The sequence below is a fragment of the Vipera ursinii genome (assembly GCF_947247035.1).
Source record: "Vipera ursinii genome assembly, chromosome: 1".
In the NCBI taxonomy this organism is placed as follows: Eukaryota; Metazoa; Chordata; class Lepidosauria; order Squamata; family Viperidae; genus Vipera; species Vipera ursinii.
The window spans coordinates 212,317,590-212,337,393 of NC_139512.1; positions in this window are offsets into that span (position 1 = coordinate 212,317,590).

Sequence of the window (19,804 nt, forward strand, 5' to 3'; positions counted from 1 at the left end):
CAGTTTAGTAGAATCATAAATATTGCAACGTAAGAGTTTATTCATTCCAAGTTCCTTTCTCTTTCAGCTGACAGTGAAAATATAATACCAACTTGATAGAAAAATCCATATGGTACATTATCTCACAATAGCATTTGTTTTTCTTAGAAGAAATATAATGGATCACTCAGGGTTACTGGAATTAATATGCATCTTTCATCCAAGAATATAAACTTCCTTTGTATTTCTGAACAGTCATTTCAAGCTAGCCTGTTATGTCTTATTCATATTCACATTTAATTTTCAGCACGTTTTTTTTTAATTTGGTGAGGAATTTGGGAATATCAGCCGTCTTCTTGAGTATAATGCTGTGTTCTATGAGCAGCATTAAAACATTCTTCAGTTGACTGAAGTGTAATTGGTTACAGAATACAACTCTCAATTTTTTTGGGGGGGAAGTGTCTTATAAGATTATTTTATGTCTCATAATCAAAATGTGTTCTTCAATGAGTCTTTGATTCTTGAAAGAGTGGGAAAATAATTTTAGAATGTTCCCCTGCCAACTTCTGTATACTCTTTCAAATTCCTGAACTGACTAGTAGGATTGCAAGCATAATTTTGCTTTGTTAAGGTGTCCTTTTGCTTTAGAAACACTAAGATATACCTTCGAGTTTCTGGCATACAACATGTAGTTCAAATAATATGTCATGCCATAATAGTAAGTTATGCAGAAATTTGAAAGAATGTATTTTCTGGTGATTCCATTTGCCTTTGTCAAGATTCTTTCACAAAAGATCCTGTCAAGGCATAATGGTGGATATAGTGTCTTATATCTCCCCAACCTGATGTTCGATCAGTTTTTGGGCCTGCATTTGAAGTTTTGATTGTGTGGCACTGAACAGTTTCAGGATTACAGAGGATATTCTCTGATGATTCTCCAGCATTTGTTATCATGAGTCATTTTAGAGAAAAATACATTGATATGTTGAATTGCCTTTGGAAATACAGAACCGTCAGAATTTAGTGAATGAGAACTATCTGAACTAACAACAAGCTAGAAGGCTTAACTTTCAGATCTAGTTTTGTACTCCACTGCCACTTCCTTTCATATCGTAGCTCTGCCTCTCATGTCAGCTGCTGCACTTTCTGAATCTTCTAGAAACACACAGCTTCTTTTGAAGTAGCATATTTGTCATAGTAAATTTTGTAATAGTCAGTGATAATAAATTCTAGAAAATCAACCCTGACAGTCACCACGGTAGAGACTATTTCATTAGGTTCTGTTGTTAAAACACACACTGTTAAATGGTTTGTTCTGTGCAGTTGATATCAGTGTGTAGTTCAAAATAAAGGAATGACTTCAGATCTTCCACAGACCTGTTTGGTTTTTCATCTCAGTAACTGTATGATCTCATTTTAATTTTTTCCCCTTCGAAACAGTGGTATAGGTTGATTTCTTGGGTGATGATCCTTCCAAGATACTCCTAGCATGTCGTCAAGTTCAGCCTTCAGCCCTAAGGACGTTTCCACTGTTTGGCACATAGAGTTGATCTAAGTATTAATAACAAGCATCCTCACAATGGCAATAACACTTTTCAGACTGTTTTGCCAATAGAGAGGCATACAATCATCTCCTGGTGCTGATCCCTTATGATGACCTTTAACCTCAATGTCATCTCAAGCATTTTGCACCTATGAGATATTCTCTGGTGATTTACCCTTTCCTCAGTGGCTCTCTAGATTTCGAGCCACATATTCCCCCTTTTTCCTGTGAAGCCCAAAGTGGCTATACGTAACATTTAACTAGAAGAGATTGCAACAAAAACAGCATACAGCATTCTGGGTTTTTAAATACATAGGTCATGGCCTCATCACTCTGCCACTATTGGGAATTTCATGCCAGTAATGTGTTGATGGAAACTTATTTGCACTGGCTTTGGGGAACATAATGTTTTACTTGCTATGACCCATGCACCAAAAGGGAAGTCCCACAGGCTAATACCACTTCAGTGCTGGATCAGCCAGACTTTAGAGCATATGCTGCATTTTTTTTTTGCACCCTGATTTAAACAAAACAAAACAAAAGTAAACTTCAGATGAGCAACTGAAAGATTACTGCAGGAGAAAAGAAGAGAAAATCTAACATTTTTCTTAACCAATTTTATTCCTCTTGTCTGAGCAAAACGGATGGATACAAATCAAGATGATGATGATGACAACTGTTCCTTTCTATTTCTTCAAAAGAGGACTACCTCAGCTAGCTTCAGCTATCAATAAAAATCATTTACATACTTTGGTTGTATATATATTATTCCTTCTGTGCCATCTAAGGACGTCCCTGAGTAGTGGATTTAATTCCAGGAAGAGTAACTATGAAGATGGAGTTACTTGTTATTGTTGCACAAATGAAACATAATTGAGACTTGGAAGAGTTTGCTTCCCTTCAAGAAAATCTACTACTTCTTCAATCCAAATTGCATTCTCATCGCTATATGTTCCCATCCTCTAAAAGATACACATATATACAGATTTTAAAAAAACATGTTTCCATATCCTCCTTAGGGAATTAGAACATGCAGGAAGAGCTCTACCTTGGATAAGAATGAGAGGTTGCATAATCCAGAAGAAATGAGAGACCTGTGCAGTAAAAACCAACCAATTATGGTGGTATTTATGGCCCAGTGGTAAGTGGTAGCCACTTTTGTGTTTTGCAGAAGACAATTCTCTTTTTGAAGGCAGCCTTATAGTCTTAGGCAGCGAGTTCCCCATACAGTCAGTTTTCCCCTCATACACCCAAATCTGCAGTGGCCTGGTAAACATCTTAAGAGTTGCTTTTCTAACTCATCAAAATATGTCTTTCCAGCACATGGTTTTGTGCAGTCAGTGCTAACGGGTCAACCAGATGGCCTTGAAGAGCCATGCAATTGATGGCACATCTAGAATAATTAAGAAATAATTAGAATAATTAGAAGAAAGAAAGAAAGAAAGAAAGAAAGAAAGAAAGAAAGAAAGAAAGAAAGAAAGAAAGAAAGAAAGAAAGAAAGAAAGAAAGAAAGAAAATACAATAAATGAAGAAAAAAACAATTATTCATTCAGCAAGTTGAATGTTGACAAGCTTGCGTGTGTTAGCTAATGTCAGCTATGGCTGGAATTCCAACTGCAAATCACATCCCTTACAGCAATCCATTGTGACACATTGATACAGGACAGACATGTTTAAGAGTGAGGTGGCACAGTGGTTAGAATGGAGTACTGCAGGCTAACTCACTGCTCACTCCAGGAGTTCGATTCTCACCAGCTCAAGGTTGATTCAGCCTTCCATTCTTCCCAGGTCAGTAAAATGAGGACCCAATTGTTGGGGACGATATGCTGACTCTGTAAACTGCCCTGTGAAGTGGTATATAAGTCTAAGTGCTATTGCTATTGCTATGCTTCAGTGGTGGGCAGCAAGGGTGTCCTGTAGGGCACAAAAATCCAAAACAGCTAGAATTCTTCCAACATGGGACAAAACTAGGGCTATATGGCAATGTAGATTCCCCCCTAAGTCTGGTTTAATAATAAGAATTCATGAGAAGCAAGAACAAAAGCCTGGCTACTCAAAAAAAAGAACCCCAACAAAGTTTCTTTACCATAGTCAAATGGATGTAATTTAAAATGAAGTAATTTACTCATTTCTATGGGTATAACTGAATTAGCAAGAGTTATAGAAATGTGACTCAGCTAACTCTTCAATTTTTATTACTTTCATACCCTGCTTTTTATTTTACATTCAAGGCAGTGCATATGGGGTTCCCTCTTCTCATTTTCATTTGCCACAACCCTGTGAGGTCGGTTGTGTGGAGAGGAGGTTAAAGCCAGCCGACGAGCTTCTGTAGCTGAGGGGGGACTTGTATGTAGGTTTCCTGGTTCCTTAGCCCAGCACTTCAACCACCTCACCCCACCTCTCTGACTTTCATATGCTGCAAGGAGGCTGATCTAATGTACTTGTGTGTGTGTGTGTGTGTGTGTGTGTGTGTGTGTTTGTACAGTGTGTTTTAATGCACATTAAAAGCAACTTGGAATGCTCAGCACAAAACTGTTTGATCCAAAACCTGAATTTCTGTTTTTAGTGGTTCCAGAGATGAGCCCACTGAAATATGCCAGGCAGTCTCACTTCTCTAATTATAAAGTTTGTTTTTCTGTCCTTTATTCCACTTGGTCACAATGAAAGCAAGCTCTACTTTTTTTCTTTCTTTCTTTCTTTCTTTTTTAAATGCATCAGTGTGGTCCACTTGCTTTCAAGTACAATGTTTACATAGATGAAATGTTTTAAGGCAAACATTCTGGGCTGCAGCAACCTAATTTCTCTTTTAATATACACAGATGGAACACAATTGAAGGCAATGGAATTGAGCCAATTTAAGCCAGGAGGTATTTCGGCTCACAAATCACAAAAGAAAATGACATCCTTCATTTTATTATGCAGCATAATTTTGGTTTATAACTAAGTGACACCTCATTTCCTTTTGGCAGCTTATTTAATTTGGCAATTGTTTACTTGGAGGGTTGTGTATGTGTCTCTGTGTGCGCGGGCGCGTGTGTTTAAAGCCTCAGCTCAGGTCTACTCATCCCTTCACAAAGTAAGAAAGACAATTCACAGCCCGCCTCTTAAGATTTCTACCAAAGCTGTGCTATACTGAGCGAGAAACTGATAAAATCCTTAGGATCAATTTGATGTTTGTTCCCAAGGTTCAACTCTACTAATTGAGTAAGTGATAACCCATCATAAATTTAATGGTATGTTTCCATATTGCATTTCCCAGTGTGTTTTAAAGCCCAGTACTTTAATATGTTTCATTGCAGTCCTTGAGAATGTGAGTGAAAATGATAGTTCAGCAATATTTTAGCTGGACTTCACTGGATTCAATTTAAATTTCTGAAATAGTCAAATAGCTTGCAGGAGAATTCCCTGCAGTCTCTCGGAGGTCATTGTCAAACCACCTCTGCTTGTGAACAGTTAGTTTTCCCAGAAATCTTCCCATGGAAAACAAACTGAAATGGTTGCTTATCACATTTTGATTAAGAGTACTCCTAGGAGATTCTGTTTGGACAGATTTTGAAATATGATTAGAAGAGCTCTGAGCACTCACCTAGGAATATTAAAGCAGGTCAAAAAAAAAACCCACACCCTTTCTCATAACTAAAATGCTTGCATAGTTTTTATGTACTTCTTAACTGTCCGTTCCCTGTTGCGTCTTTCATCAAATTGCAGTTTTGTTTTCTAAAACCAACAAAAATCTCCCCAATATATTTTTTTAAAAAAAGGTAATGGTAAACAGAGACTATATAGACATTCTGATCTCAAATGACTCCACTCTGAGCAAGTTCTTATTTTCATCATGGGGTCGGTCTTTTAAGAAGAAAGAAAAGGGGGCTGATGCCTGACCGAAAAAGGAGGAAAAAAACATTTCACAATTGCACATCAAACCCATTTCAGTAAATCCAAAATATAACCTTCAAGGTTTTTTTTCTTTTGATTTGCTTTTTGTTTAGTTTTATCAGAAGGATGTTTTATACAAATAAATAGAGTAAGGCCAGTTTTTAATATTCTTTTTATTCTACCCTTCAAACCCAATAAACCCAATAAACCCTTACCTTTAAATTACACTTTAGGAATGGCTTATTTATAACAGGAAAAAGTGAGGGTAAAACTGCATAGTTTTTGTCCTTTAAATGTCTGCTGTAGGAAGGGATCAGACCACAGTAACATGGCATGCTGCAGTCTCACTATTTACATGGTTGTCATCTTCATCAAGATGTTGTTATATTTTGTGCTGCGCTACTGATATTTCACCTTGAGAGAATGGTTTTTTACTTTATATTTTATATCCTGCCTTTATTATTTTTTATCAACTCAAGGCAGCAAACATACCTAATACTCCTTCTTCCTCCTCCTATTTCTCCCACAACAACAACAATCCTGTGAGGTGAATTTAGCTAAGGGAGAGCGGCTGGCTCAAAGTCACTCAGCGGCTTTCATGCCTAAGGCCAGAAATGGGTACATCTGCAAGAAATGGGTACATCTGCAGGCAAGAGACATATATTATTAAACGATACAAAGGCCTGTCTGAGAGTGTGTTTGTTTGTGTCCTGCCTTTCTTTTTTTAAATAAATAACTTAAGGCGGCAAACATTTGCAACATACCTTTCTCTTGCTATGTTTCCCCACAACAACAACCCTGTGAGGTGAGTTGGGTTGGAATTAGAGAGAGTGACTGGCCCAAAGTCACCCAGCTGGCTTTTGTGCTTAAGGCATGACAAGAATGCACAGTCTCCCACTTTCTAACCTGGTGCCTCTGAATTAAATGTTGTGGGCCTTCAGCCCATTATTTGACGAACCAACAAAGGTGAAAAAAATGTCTTCTGTAATATGGTGACTTGAAAATTGCTGCTTAGCTCTTTCTCCTTAACTTTACTTCTCACATCAACTCACACCCTGCTCCCTGAGTAAAATATAAAGGCCACCTTTTTTTGCTGGTGTGACGAAACCAAGCCCATTAGAAACTGACATGCTGCCATTCTGCGATGATTCGGTTAGGATGAAAAGCTTTCATTAACGTTTTAGACAGGTGACATTTTGTAGAGGCAGGATTACTGACAGCCTTTTCAGATGAACCGATGTGATGAACCTGTGGTACTAAACCAGGGGTCTTTCAAACCTGGCCCTTTTATGACTTGTGGACTTCAACTCCCAGAATTCCTCAGCCAGCGTGTCTGGCTGAGGAATTCTGGGAGTTGAAGTCCACAAGTCAGAAAAAGGCTAAGTTTGAAGACCCCTGTACTACATAGAAGAGGCTGGGCCAGGGATACGGGTCTATGACAATTCGCCATGGCCAACTTGCCATGGCCAACTCAGCACGGGACAACTTGCTGCAGGACAAGAATTACACTAATATCAAATAAATGGTGGAACAGAGCCATTAAAGAAAGGATGCAAAAGGAGGGACAGAATGAAATGTGAATGGCAAAAATTAAACTATTTTTTTATTTATTTTAAATAATTAAATTGAGTCGTTAAATTGTCCTGTGGCGAGTTGGTCATGGTGAGTTGTCCATTCCACAGGGATACAAATGGGTGCAACCATTGATTCACACTGGTGAGTTGGCTGATGTTTTAGATAGGAGAAGCAGAAAGCAAAATATAAAATATGAGACTGAATTAATTAAATTCTTAATTAGAAGAAATATGATAGGGCAGAGCTACATATTGCAAAAATCTTCTGTCAAGACATCACAGGGAATTTGGCAACCGTAGAATGTTGTTTGAAGTAATTCTGCTGTTCAAGTTGGGTCATGGATGACAATAGAAAGAAGCTTCTCATAGTCTAATGTATAATTGTTATTGCAGATTCAACCGCTGTGGCCAATAAAAGGGGACAAATGGGAAAAATATGTGAGTGCTTACTGCTTCTGCATCTTATTGCACTCTTAATTTAAAAAATGCTGGAGGATCTAAGACCCTTTCTTGGAATCCATTGAGTTTAAGAAAGAAACAAATAAACATACAACCCCTGTAATAATGCACAGAAATTGTCCCTTCCCTATTTAAAGCTCATTTTCATCACTTGTCAGTCTGTTTATTTAAAGCTTTCCCCTGGGGAAAAAGAAAAAGGCCACTGCAGAGAAAATGGCTGCCAAAGGAAGCCCCTTTGAAATCTTCCTCCTAAACACTCTTGTTTACAAGTGGCTATGCGTGCAAGAGTTTGCTCTGTGAATTATAAACTTGAGGCTGTGTTTGGACTGGCTGATCTAACACATGTTCTTTCTCTTCTCTTCCAGGAAAAAAATGGAATTTCATAATAAATAAAGTAATCAGGATAACATAATATGATTCGTATAATCTGGAGAGGAACCACAGTTGAGTTCCACAGTGGGGACATTTTGGGAAAGAAATTCCACAGTCATGATCACAGCACTAAAATACCCTTCACCATTTTATATGAATGCCTCTAATTTCCCATGCAGGACCCACAGGCATATTTTAAAAAATAAAGACCCAGTGATTTTATCCTACTGATGAGGGCCCTGGATGAAAAATAGGAAGGCTAGGGTTTCAATCCCTGCAGGCCTAGATCTCAACCTTGGCAACTTTAACATGCACGGACTTCCAGAATTCCCTAAACAGTTTAGAATGTCAACGGTTTCCCAGTGGAAATTGTGTTTTAATATGTCTGGGCTGATGAATTTTCCTCATGTTTTCCAATTGCTACTTGATGTTCAGAGATAAATTCTGTCAGGTTTCCTATCTGCCTGTTCTACCTAGTGGCTGTACATTTCTTATCCTGCATGTTGTCAAGTGAGATGTGTGACAGCAACATTTATTATGTATAAGCAGTCCACAAACTTCACTCTCCTCTACACTGATGATGGTACCTAACCAGGTAGTAAAACATCTGGGGGAAAAATATCTCAGAATACACCAAGAATCCAATAGTTTATTTCTATTATTGGAAAACAGCAAGTGCTTAAAAAAAGTGAAGTCTGATCCTGGTAAGTATTCAGGATTTTGCCTTCTACAATGGGTAGGTACTTTCAAGGCCATCCAATTACCTAGCTACTGAATAGAAAAATTATTGTCTAGTTCCATAATTTATTACCCTTAGACTGGACAATACCTAGCCCCAGTCTATGAACTGAAGTTTTTCATTTGAATTTATCTTGCCTATTTAAAAGGCAATCTATTGTCAGATCTTCAACAGAAGTAAGGTACACTTCAATTAATTTGTATGTGTATGCTTGCAAGCATATGTTGATATACATGTATGTAGATGACTCATTTAAAATGCATTCTCCCTAGGTAAAAAGGGTTTTATAAAATAAAATGGCAGGTACCTGCAGCTAAGGGTTTTGCTTGGATGTGTACCCAGCTGCTCAAGTTACAGCTAGGAATAACAATTGTGCTCTGCCATATGGGTGATTTATTCCCAGTCATGCCATCACTCACAGCCATTCTGCAAGAGCACCCATTAAATAATGCCCTTTCAAAATAATTGGAGGAGAGGCAGATTGGCCCCAATGATAGGGAACCAGTGTATTATAATACAAATGCAACAGTTCAGTGTCTTCAGTTCAAAAAAAATCATTCAATTTCTTACTCCTTTCATAGGTAAGGACATTTTGCTTCCCTGAATGGCTGCTAACACCATTCCAGGAGGCCAAGCAATTTCACATATTAATGTAAGTTACCAAGATGTAAAGTTGAGTAAGGAGAAATCTGTTTGTAGGGAGGCTAGTGCAGGGCTGTCACTTTAAGAGAGGGAGGAGGCAGTGAAATCCCAGGTCATCTGGAAAACAACCATTCCCCCAACTGCTCCTCCTCCTGCTTTTTAAGTGTTTCAGGCCTGGTAAATTAAAACCTGAAGAAACCCAGAACTGTGATCTTTAGGACCTTTATAGCAAACCTGGACTTTAGCTGATTTGTGCTAGGAAGTAACTGCTTACTTACCCCACAATTAACACCGCAAAGCTGATTCTCATATAAGATAAAGTACGGGAGGTCAGACAAGGGGTGAGGGAAGAAGCTTTTCATTCAAATGAGCCCCACTGAAAACTTCATATACTTCCTTCCCAGATTTAAGCATTTTTAAGGCCATTTCATGCAGCAGCAGCATCATCATACCTTAAATATATTTACTCATTCCATTTTTCAAACCAAGTTTCACTAAGAGAGTGAGAAAAGGAAACAACTAAGGAAGGAATCAGATGATTTTTTCTTTCTTTTTTTTTCTTTTTCTTTTTTGTGAGAAAACCCACATGAACCCAAGGCTCAGTCTTTGAGAGCACACATAGGTCTTCACCAGAGAATCTGTCTTTCTCAGCAACTGGGCCCAGTGACATTAAGACTGAATCCCCCTGAAATACATAGAGATACAGTTTGTTATTTGACAAATCTGAGGGTGGCCACAAAAATTGCCTTTAACCTACACCCTCCAAGGAGGCTACCCAGCCAGACCAAATGTGGTTCAGATCCAAGCGCTTGATTCAACGGGAACGTGGGAGGGTTCGCTATAGCTGTCCTGCCCTCAGAACTAACTTGGGAGAGTGGTGGGTATCATCTTGGCTTCCCAGAGCACCCCACAAAAAAAAGAATAGACATGAATCATTTTTTTCTTTATCTTCTGAGTTCCTTTTTTTTCCCCACACAGCATCTTTTTATATTGCAATGAGCCAGTCTGATCTAATGGTTAAACCGCAAAGCTAGAAAGTGGGAGACCATGAGTTCTAGTGCCTTTTTAGGCATGACAGCCAGCTGGCTAACATTGGGTCTGTTATGTACTGGGCTTTTGGAATATCACCACATGCTCTGCTGAAGAACCAACGGTTCTCCAGTATCTCAGACAGGACGGCGCCACTCCTGCTATTGGTCAACTTTGGGCGGCAAGTATAGCTTCTATCCGATTGGTTAATACCATAGGGCCTGGCTATATATATTGAGGCAGGGTGATGATGATGATAACTTTATTGTCACTTTGAATGTACACCAATCGGCATACATCAAAATGAAATTTCGTTGCATACAGCTCTCAAAGGGTCACCACCTCCGATATATACTCCTTGTTTGTGGCCTGCTCAAATTTCACATTGTCCATTTTAGTCTCTAGGGAGTGAACGATGGCAAACAGGACAGATGGAAATGGGGCTCCATGTGGATTAGCCCTCAAATTCGCTTGTATTCTGACAACCTCGCCTTCTTTCCTTTTTCTGATCCTGACTCTTCCATCCTTTCCTTAAAGAGGCCTTCTTTTCGCCCCTGGAGCATGCTGCTGCTGCCACCAACTCCTCCAAAAGCCTCTCTCTCTTCCTCTGGGCCTGCCAACAGCCTCATCCAGTTCCTTCGCTCCATAAGCTCCAGGTCCTCTCCTCCTCTGCCTCCTCTGGAAACAGCCCTGATTTGCAATAGAATCCATCACTGGGCCAGCAGTCAGATCTTGCTGCTGGTAGAACAAATTCAAACAGCGCCAACGACTTTTAACGGTCTCACCAACAGTTCCAAAATAACTAGAAACTTGCCATGCCAGCAAAGATTGTCGGTCATATGTCGTATGTTACCTTAGTTCCACCATGTTGCTCAAACACATTAAAATCTTCCTGATCATGTGGCCTATAGCCTTTACTATTCCTCCCAAAACTATTTGCCTTCAAGAGCCAATGCAGCCGCAGCCATTCCAGGTGCCGCCATCTTAGATTGGGTGACTCCAATCTCAGTACAGTTTCTGCTTAAATAAAGTATGTGTTCGTCTGTACTCCTCTGTGTGTTCTCGTTCCTGCTCATCAGAGGCCACGACATAATAGGGCCCGTTGCTCTCTCTCAGTCCCTGACTTCAAGCTCTGGTGACGAGGTAATCAGTCAGTTCCTGTTAGACCAATGGATTAACATTTGGTTGATTCCCCCCTCCATAAAAAAAGCAAACCTTACACATGCAGGAAAAATCCTACAAAGAAAAACGGTATCTTTTTTAAATGGTAATCCTGAAGACAGGGACGTGTGTATTTTTAATTATTATTCCCTAACCTGCACAACTAATGCACCAGGCCTCTGCAAACCACGGACTACCAGGGACCCCAAGAGCAGGGAGAGCACCAAGGTCTTTAAAGATTTTCTAAACATCATCAAAATGGGAGCTAAATGGGTCTCTGCAAGGATATCATTCCAGAGGGCAAGCAGCATGACCGAGAAGGCAACTCATTATTATTATTATTATTATTATTATTATTATTATTATTATTATTATTATTATTATTATTATTATTATTATTATTATTATGGTTTTCCACAAAGTCAGATGCTCAGAGTGGATTCGGCATTTTTGCCCACCTATCAAGATCTGGGATAGGCAGATGTGGATGTGTTAAAGCAGGCTGGCTGGGGAATTCTGAGAGCTGAAATCCCCAAGTCTTAAAATTGTCAAGTTTGGAGAGCCCTGCTCTAGCCCTCCCACCTTGTTCCTTACTTCCTCCTATTGTGCAGCAAATCCTAACTGGCTTGTATGAGCAGTCGTCTGAAATTTAATGGAGAAAAATGCATAAAGCAAATTTCACAATTAGGGCAAGGAATTCAGGTAAAAGTGAATAGAACCACTTCCGGGTTTATCGAGATGGGGCTGAAGACATTGGGTATCAGATCTGTATTCGTAACTCCTTGGCCCTTATCATACTTGACTGATTTGGGGGACCAAATTTCTGCCCAGGATTTACACCCCCAAATGTTGATTATATAAAATAATCGACCCATAGACCCAGCAGATGTGGCAAGTGGCATGAGCCCTTTTTAGAAATGAGCAAAACACGAAGGGGAAAAAATGATAGAAGGTAATTTATTCTGGAAATGTATGAAGTTAGATCCCCTATCAGTTCCAATCAATCTTTCAGCTCTGCATTTTGGTGCCTACAGGAGAATACAGAGGGCACCGTCTTTTTCAGGACAGCTTAAAATAGGAGTGAAGATTGAATCTGTTACTTAATTTGAACCTTTCTGTTAACAAAAACTCTCCACTGTCAAGAGAGTTCTTGCATTAAAACAGACAGCAGTTTAAACATATCAGTAACTAGGGAACTTAGGAACATTAAAACAAGGGATATTTTAAGTCTATTGCTACTAGGGGGTGGTGTCCGCTCTTATTAAAATCTTAGCCCTGTTTCTAAAAACTGTCAAAATTGAAAATGTGTTGACTGATGCTGCTGAGATAACCATGGTAAGCAAAATGCCAGGGCAGAAGGTGATCACTGTGTGATAGACGATACCACTAGTGGCCTTTCCCTGCCTTGGAGAAAAAATTGTAAATGAGAGTGTCCTTGGTCTCAACTTTATACCCATGCAAAGCCTCCCCCCAAAGATGTCATAGGTAGCCCTGCAACGAGGAGATAATAATGTGGAGGAATCAACATGAGAAGTCTTCAAAATAAAGCAGTAGATTCTTCCTTTATAACTACAAGGTTATGGCTGAAATCGTGCCAGAATAGTGCACCAGGAACACTTGGGACTCAGAGCTTTTCCAGTGAAATAGTTAAGGCTATTTATTTATTTATTTATTTATTTATTTATTTATTTATTTATTTATTTATTTATTTATTTATTTGATTTATATACCACCCTTCTCCTGAAGGACTCAGGGCGGTGTACAGGGCAATAAAAATAAGAATACATTAGTTTTAAATTTACAACAGCTAAAGGTACTTTGTCAATAAACCTCAGCTTTGAATAACAGGACAGAACAGATTAGAAACTGGGAGGTCATGAGTTCTAGTCCTGCTTTAAACATAGAAAATCAGCTAAGTGTCCTTGAGCCAATCACTCTCCTAAGGAAGCAGACAATGGTAAATCACTTCTGAAATCTTACCTAGGTAACTGCAGGGACTAATTCAGACCCTCACCAGAATGGAAACCACCAAAGCAAAACCAACAAAATAAATAAAGCAGGAGTATCTAAATGTGCTCAATCTTTCCCCTTGCAATATAACTATATCCCAAGGTGCTATCCTAGGTTTCAGGTTTTTAAGAGGACACAAAATAAGTCTAGTTGCCTGTGTATAAGCCAATTTCCATCCCATTTATACAAAGCTGTGGTGAGGGGGGGGGGTGTTTAGCTGTTGTGCATTTAATTGTGCAGCGTCCCGTTTTTATATATCCCAGTCCCAGGATATTACAGATATAAAAGGCAAGTTGATCCTGCAGAAGAGTTAAATGGATTCTGCTTACCTCCTAGCTGTCACTCTGCACATTTGTTCCACCCGGCTCTGCTTCAGCTTGAGAGATCTGGTCCAGCTTTATTTGTTTGTGTTTACAAGTCACAGGACAGCAGATAAACAGAAAAAGACTGGATTCACTTTCTGTCTCAGCTAAACTTTAGTTAAACATCAGAGAACAGAAGTGTGGTATGGCTTTTTATTTATTTGTGGTTCTTTTAAGTGATGTCCAGAGACCAACATTTCATGCTTCTTAGAAAGTTTATATAACAGTGGGAAACTGTTAAACAGCAGTTTACCTTTATTTTAAAAAAAGAAATTTGAGTTGAAGCTTGGTTTTGCCTTATTATTTCAGACACTTTTTAGCATGTTGCAGTTTTAACTGTTATTTCTTTCAGTGATCCATTTCATATAAAATAGGTGCAAAGAGGTAATATTTAGTTAGATTTAATGACATCCTTGGGCAATTTATTTAGCACAAGTCAAAGTTAAATAAAAAAAACTAGTAGGGCGCTAGTGGGACTTGGGAGTTTCTTTTAATAGTGTCTTCTCGTATTATTGAAAATGTAGTTAAAATTTATGCTTTTATGTATATACACTTGTAAAACATTTTGCCATGATTAAAAAATGTTATGCTTTCTATGAATAATTCATGAACGATGGCTTTGTTTTTAGAAAATGTTTTCAATTATACAGAAAAACAAATTCAAATCTTTGTTATTTATTTGCGTGTATGTGTGTGCATGCAGAAATGCACTCATCAATCCCACCAGCCTCCCCCTACACACACACACACAAACACACACACACACAAACACTAAACTTCCTGCTATCTTTTAAAATTTTGTAATCTCTGGCAACTTTCCAATAATAGCATGCATTTAATCTGTTATTTTTCTCTCTGTGTACATTAGACAACACTGTAATATCCATGTTGAAAAACAGTTGGCCCAATAAAAAATTGTACGTCTTCTGTCCTATATTTTCCTATTTAAGATCTCGTATTTAATAAAGCTTTAACTTCCCTGTGTTATTTTGACAAGAACATAATCTTTTGTTCTTGCTTTTTAGTAGCTGTCTTTCAGAATTAAACTTTCTCTCTGTTAAAATCCACATGACTCTTTCTATAAGACCTTTGAAATTCCAGTTGTTCAAATCAATTTTTATACTGTAATGGTTAGATAAGGAAGTTTGGGTTGGTATTTTTATGAGCTTCTGGCTAACAAAGAAATATTAATGACAATTAAACAATGACTTCATTTTTTAAAATACATAATCAGTCCTACGTTTTAAACTTCCATTTTAACTATTTTAATGAAACAGATTTATGGATTTTTCAAATGGAAAAAAAACATAAACCAGAACTTAGTGTTTCTGATGGGCAATGGCTAAGAGATGAATGCAAAATATGTAATTAACTTCAGAAAAAAAATATTAAAGTTCCAATCTTCTGTCCTCATACCTGACAATGAGCCTTACTGAAATCAGTAAAACTGCACTTAAAATTGCAATATAAAGCAGGGATAAAAGCTGTTAATATATTGATAGTTTATTATTAAAATAAAGTGAGATTTTAAATGAATTACAACTTGTAAGCTTGATATTATTAACATATCCTTTCAAGTTGTAATTCATTTAAAATCTCAGTTTTATTTATTTAATTTATACACTACCCTTCTCACTTAGAACCAAGTAAAAGCAACAAGATAAAACATTAAAATAATAAAATAATAAATATTAACATTAAAACTGACTTAACATTAACAAGAAGGGCTCAAATAACAATCACTGAGTAGAATAAGTATCAGTTACAGCTTCAGGCTGTGGTATCTTACTTAGAACAACTGGTAAACTGATTTTACTGAAATTCCTAAGTCATACTTCAATACTTGAGTAGTATTTTCCTGGGTTTTTTTTGAAGTGGCAAATGTAACATAAGCAGTTTGAAGAAAACAACAGGGATGCAGAATACTATGACTTCTACATCTTCTCCTGATGCTGCTGCCTTGAATTTATTATATAGAAAGGGCTTATGAATTGCTACCTGAAACTAATAAATAAACTTAATTTAAAATTTCAGATTTTTCACACACACTTTAAGAATGTTTCATAAGTTTTACGTCATGCAAGTCAAAAAATCAAAGCAAGTTACATTAACTCTGGAATGAAACAAGTAGAATGAACCTCTGCTTTTGACTTTCTGAAAAAAGCAGGCAGCCTGGCTAGAGGAGACTATCTATCTATCTATCTATCTATCTATCTATCTATCTATCTATCTATCTATCCATCTATTCATCTATCCATCTATCCATCTATCCATCCATTCATCCTATATTTAGCAATCATCTATCTATCTATCTATCTATCTATCTATCTATCCATCTATCCATCCATTCATCCTATATTTAGCAATCATCTATCTATCTATCCATCTATCTATCCATCTATCCATCCATTCATCCTATATTTAGCAATCATCTATCTATCTATCTATCTATCTATCTATCTATCTATCTATCCATCTATCCATCCATTCATCCTATATTTAGCAATCATCCATCTATCTATCTATCTATCTATCTATCTATCTATCTATCTATCTATATCCATCTATCCATCCATTCATCCTATATTTAGCAATCATCTATCTATCTATCTATCTATCTATCTATCTATCTATCTATCTATCTATCTATCTATCTATATCTATGGGCATGAATATATCCAACATATCTTCCTCCTATTTTCCCAACGACAACAACCCTGTGAGGTGGTTAGACTGAGAGTGACTGGCCCAAAGTCACCAGCTGGCTTTCATGGCTAAGGCACAACTAGAATTCACATTCTCCTGGTTTCTAGCTCAATGCCTTAACCAACTAGACCAAACTGGCTCTTGTACAGGAAGTCCTCAACTTACAACACTTCATTTAGTGACTGTTCAAAGATACAACAGCACTGGAAAAAATGACTTATGATCATTTTTCATACTTTTGACCATTGCAGCATGGTCATGTGATCAAAATTTGGACAGTTGGCAACTGATTCGTATTTATGACGGTTGCAGTGTCCCAAGGTCATGTGACCCCCCCTTTTGCGAGCTTCTGACAAGCAGTGGGGAAATCAGATCTATTCAACAACCATTTTACTAACTTAACAACTGCAGTGATTCACTTGACAATTGTGGCAAGAAAGGTCATAAAATGGGGCAAAACTCAACTGTTTTGCTTAGTAATGAAACTTGGGGGCTCAATTGTGCACTTAAGTTGAGGACTGCCTATATGTGAATGAAATCTTATAAGCAGTATATCCAGTGCTTTTTTTGTAAAAGAAAAAGGTGCCGGAACTCACACATGTCATACAACCCGCCTTGCCTAACCTACAAGGTTCCATTCAAAAAAGGTGCCAGAACTCCGTTCTGAGCGTTCTATGAGAAAAAAAGCCCTGAGTATATCCAGTAACATTTTTCAATTTGGGGACATATTAACCGTGTGAATACTTAAAGGCATATTGGATTAAAATATACAAACAGCTTTTTTTAAAAAAATAGACTATCATCATCATTATAAGAAGAAGCAGGCCAATGTTCATTCAAAGTAATCCATCAGTGGACCAAAGCAGAAAATGTCTCAAGCAGAAAGAACATTTGTTTTATATATAAATTGTTTGTGTATAAACTAGAACAGTGTTTCTCAACCTTGGCCGTTTTAAGATGTGTGGATTTCAACTCCCAGAATTCCCTAGCCAGCTAGAACTAGAAGAAATAGAAGATATCATCGTATCTGTGAGGCAGTAGACAACTCATGCAAGCAAAAGAAAAATTAATCTGGTGAGTTCATATCAAACAATTTTAGAATGTAAATCTTGCAGATAAAGAGCCACAGCATTGCCCAGTTAACCAAAAAGCCATTCCTTGAAAAAAGGAGAATATTTTTTTCCCCGACAAAGAGGAAAGGGGGAAAAACATCACTATTTTCCTTTTCCATTGGTTCTTTAGGGGAAAATCCACACAATTAAAAATGACAGCAACAATTCCTATTTCAATTTCTGTATAACTATTGAATAATCAAATACATTGTAATTAAACGTTACAGTGGTCTGGAGCTCCCCCTTTAGGTCATTTAAACATATTTTGGAGGGGGGGAAAATCCTTTAACCTGTACTAAGTTATATCCTAATAATTTGAAATTTAAAGTAAGATTATAAGAATTGCACAAATGCAACAGCTTTTGTAGCCACCACAAAAAACATTCAAAGAGTGGTGAATATTATACTGAACTTAATTTCATTTCTGTAAAAAGGTGCATCGTGTGATAGTAATGTAAGATCTCATGTATTCAGGTATCACTGTTTTGTAAAATACAAAGAAGAATAGATAAATGTTGCAAAGAATAGAAAGAAAATACATGCTCATTGGCGTGCGAATGCTTTCAAGTCAAGCTTGCTCCTAGTAAGTAACTCAACAAGATCCTACAGTTTTCTTGGCAGTGTATTTTTGGAAGTGTTTGCCTGCTTCTTAAGCCTAAAATCACCCAACTGGCTTTGCGCTTAGGATGGAACTAGACTCACAGTCTGCCAGTTTCTAACCTGCTATAGCCTTAAGCCAGGTTAGTATAGTATTGACCACTATACTAAACAGGTTCTCATGTTAATCATAGGTCTTGCTCTTGACTGGCTATATAGACTTCACCGTTTTCACCCATCGTGCAGTTATTTTGGCCGAGCTTATTATAGTGGTTGAGGCCAGTCATTGTGATTTGGAAACCATTATCTATGGTTCAGAATGATGTGTGATTTGTTTATCAAACCATGCTAAAACACAACATGGCTTTCTACAGAAGCCAGTCACTTTTTAAATTGAAGCCTTTCAGTGGGATACCAACATTAATGACCATGTATCTCAACAATGACTTTTATAACATTCTTTCAAGAAACCCTCTTTTCATGACTATCACTTGACGATATCTGAATTTGCTTTCTATAACTTCCAGATCTTAATTGGATTCCCCTTGAAATAATATGTTCCTTTGGACATATGGAGGAATGCACTGTCCTCCTTCCATTCAGCAGAACAGCAAGGTGTGACACAAGGAAAAGCCTTTAGGCAATATTCCAATCCTCACTTACTTACCTGAATGAATCAGAATTGCTCCCAAACAGAGCAGATTGCCTTGCCAATATAAAATAATATACATCACAGAGCTGCCCTGTGGTAAGATGGGCAGCCAATAAATTTAATAAATAGATTAACAGCTAAAAAGAAAGGAATTGGTAAATTTATTCAGTCCAGTCTAAAAGTATCTAACTGCCTCACTGTCCTTGAACAGCAAACATTTTGGAACACTTCTTTAATATTTCATGCCCTAACTGCATAATTTATGCATTTGTTTTCAATATAAATAACTTTCTATGTTTAGGTTGCTGTATTGTTAAAGAAATATAAATGGCTTATTTGGCTTATTTTATTTCCTGCAGGCCTGTTTATACAATTGGACTATATTGTTTTGTAGTTCTATTGTGTAATGAAATCAGACAGCTTTTGAAGACAGTAAATAAATAACTAAATACATAAATGCTCTCTGAAATGAATAAGAACTAAAAACTCACGTGCTTCAAAGCAGCTTTTTAAAATTTCTATAGTTGAAGTATATATAACTTTTAGCTGCTGAAACACAGCATTCATTCTATTTCAGGCATTTGTCTCCTATGTCATATTTTACTTTACTTATCTACATTTTAACTAGCTGGGGCTACAGAATTTGGGTCAGTTAGAAATATTTTGTGGGGGGTGGTGGAGGAAGAGTGAATAAATGCTCACTGACTCTCCCTCTCTAGAAGTCCTTGTTTATTTCATGAGCTGTCAAATGGCGCCTCCTACCTGCCCAGTGGGAAAAATTAAGGCTAAAATTAACCAGAACCTCAGGGGTAATCAGAGTCAACATTTGCATGCATTCAATAGACTCTCTCAGTTCCATCCTTGGAGGTGAAGGAGCCTGGGCTGTTGTCCACGCAAAATAACTTGCCCTTTTCAATAAAGATAAGCATCAACTGCCCCTTATCTGTTGGCTGTAGAGAAAATATTCCAAGTCATCCCAGCCAATTTTTTT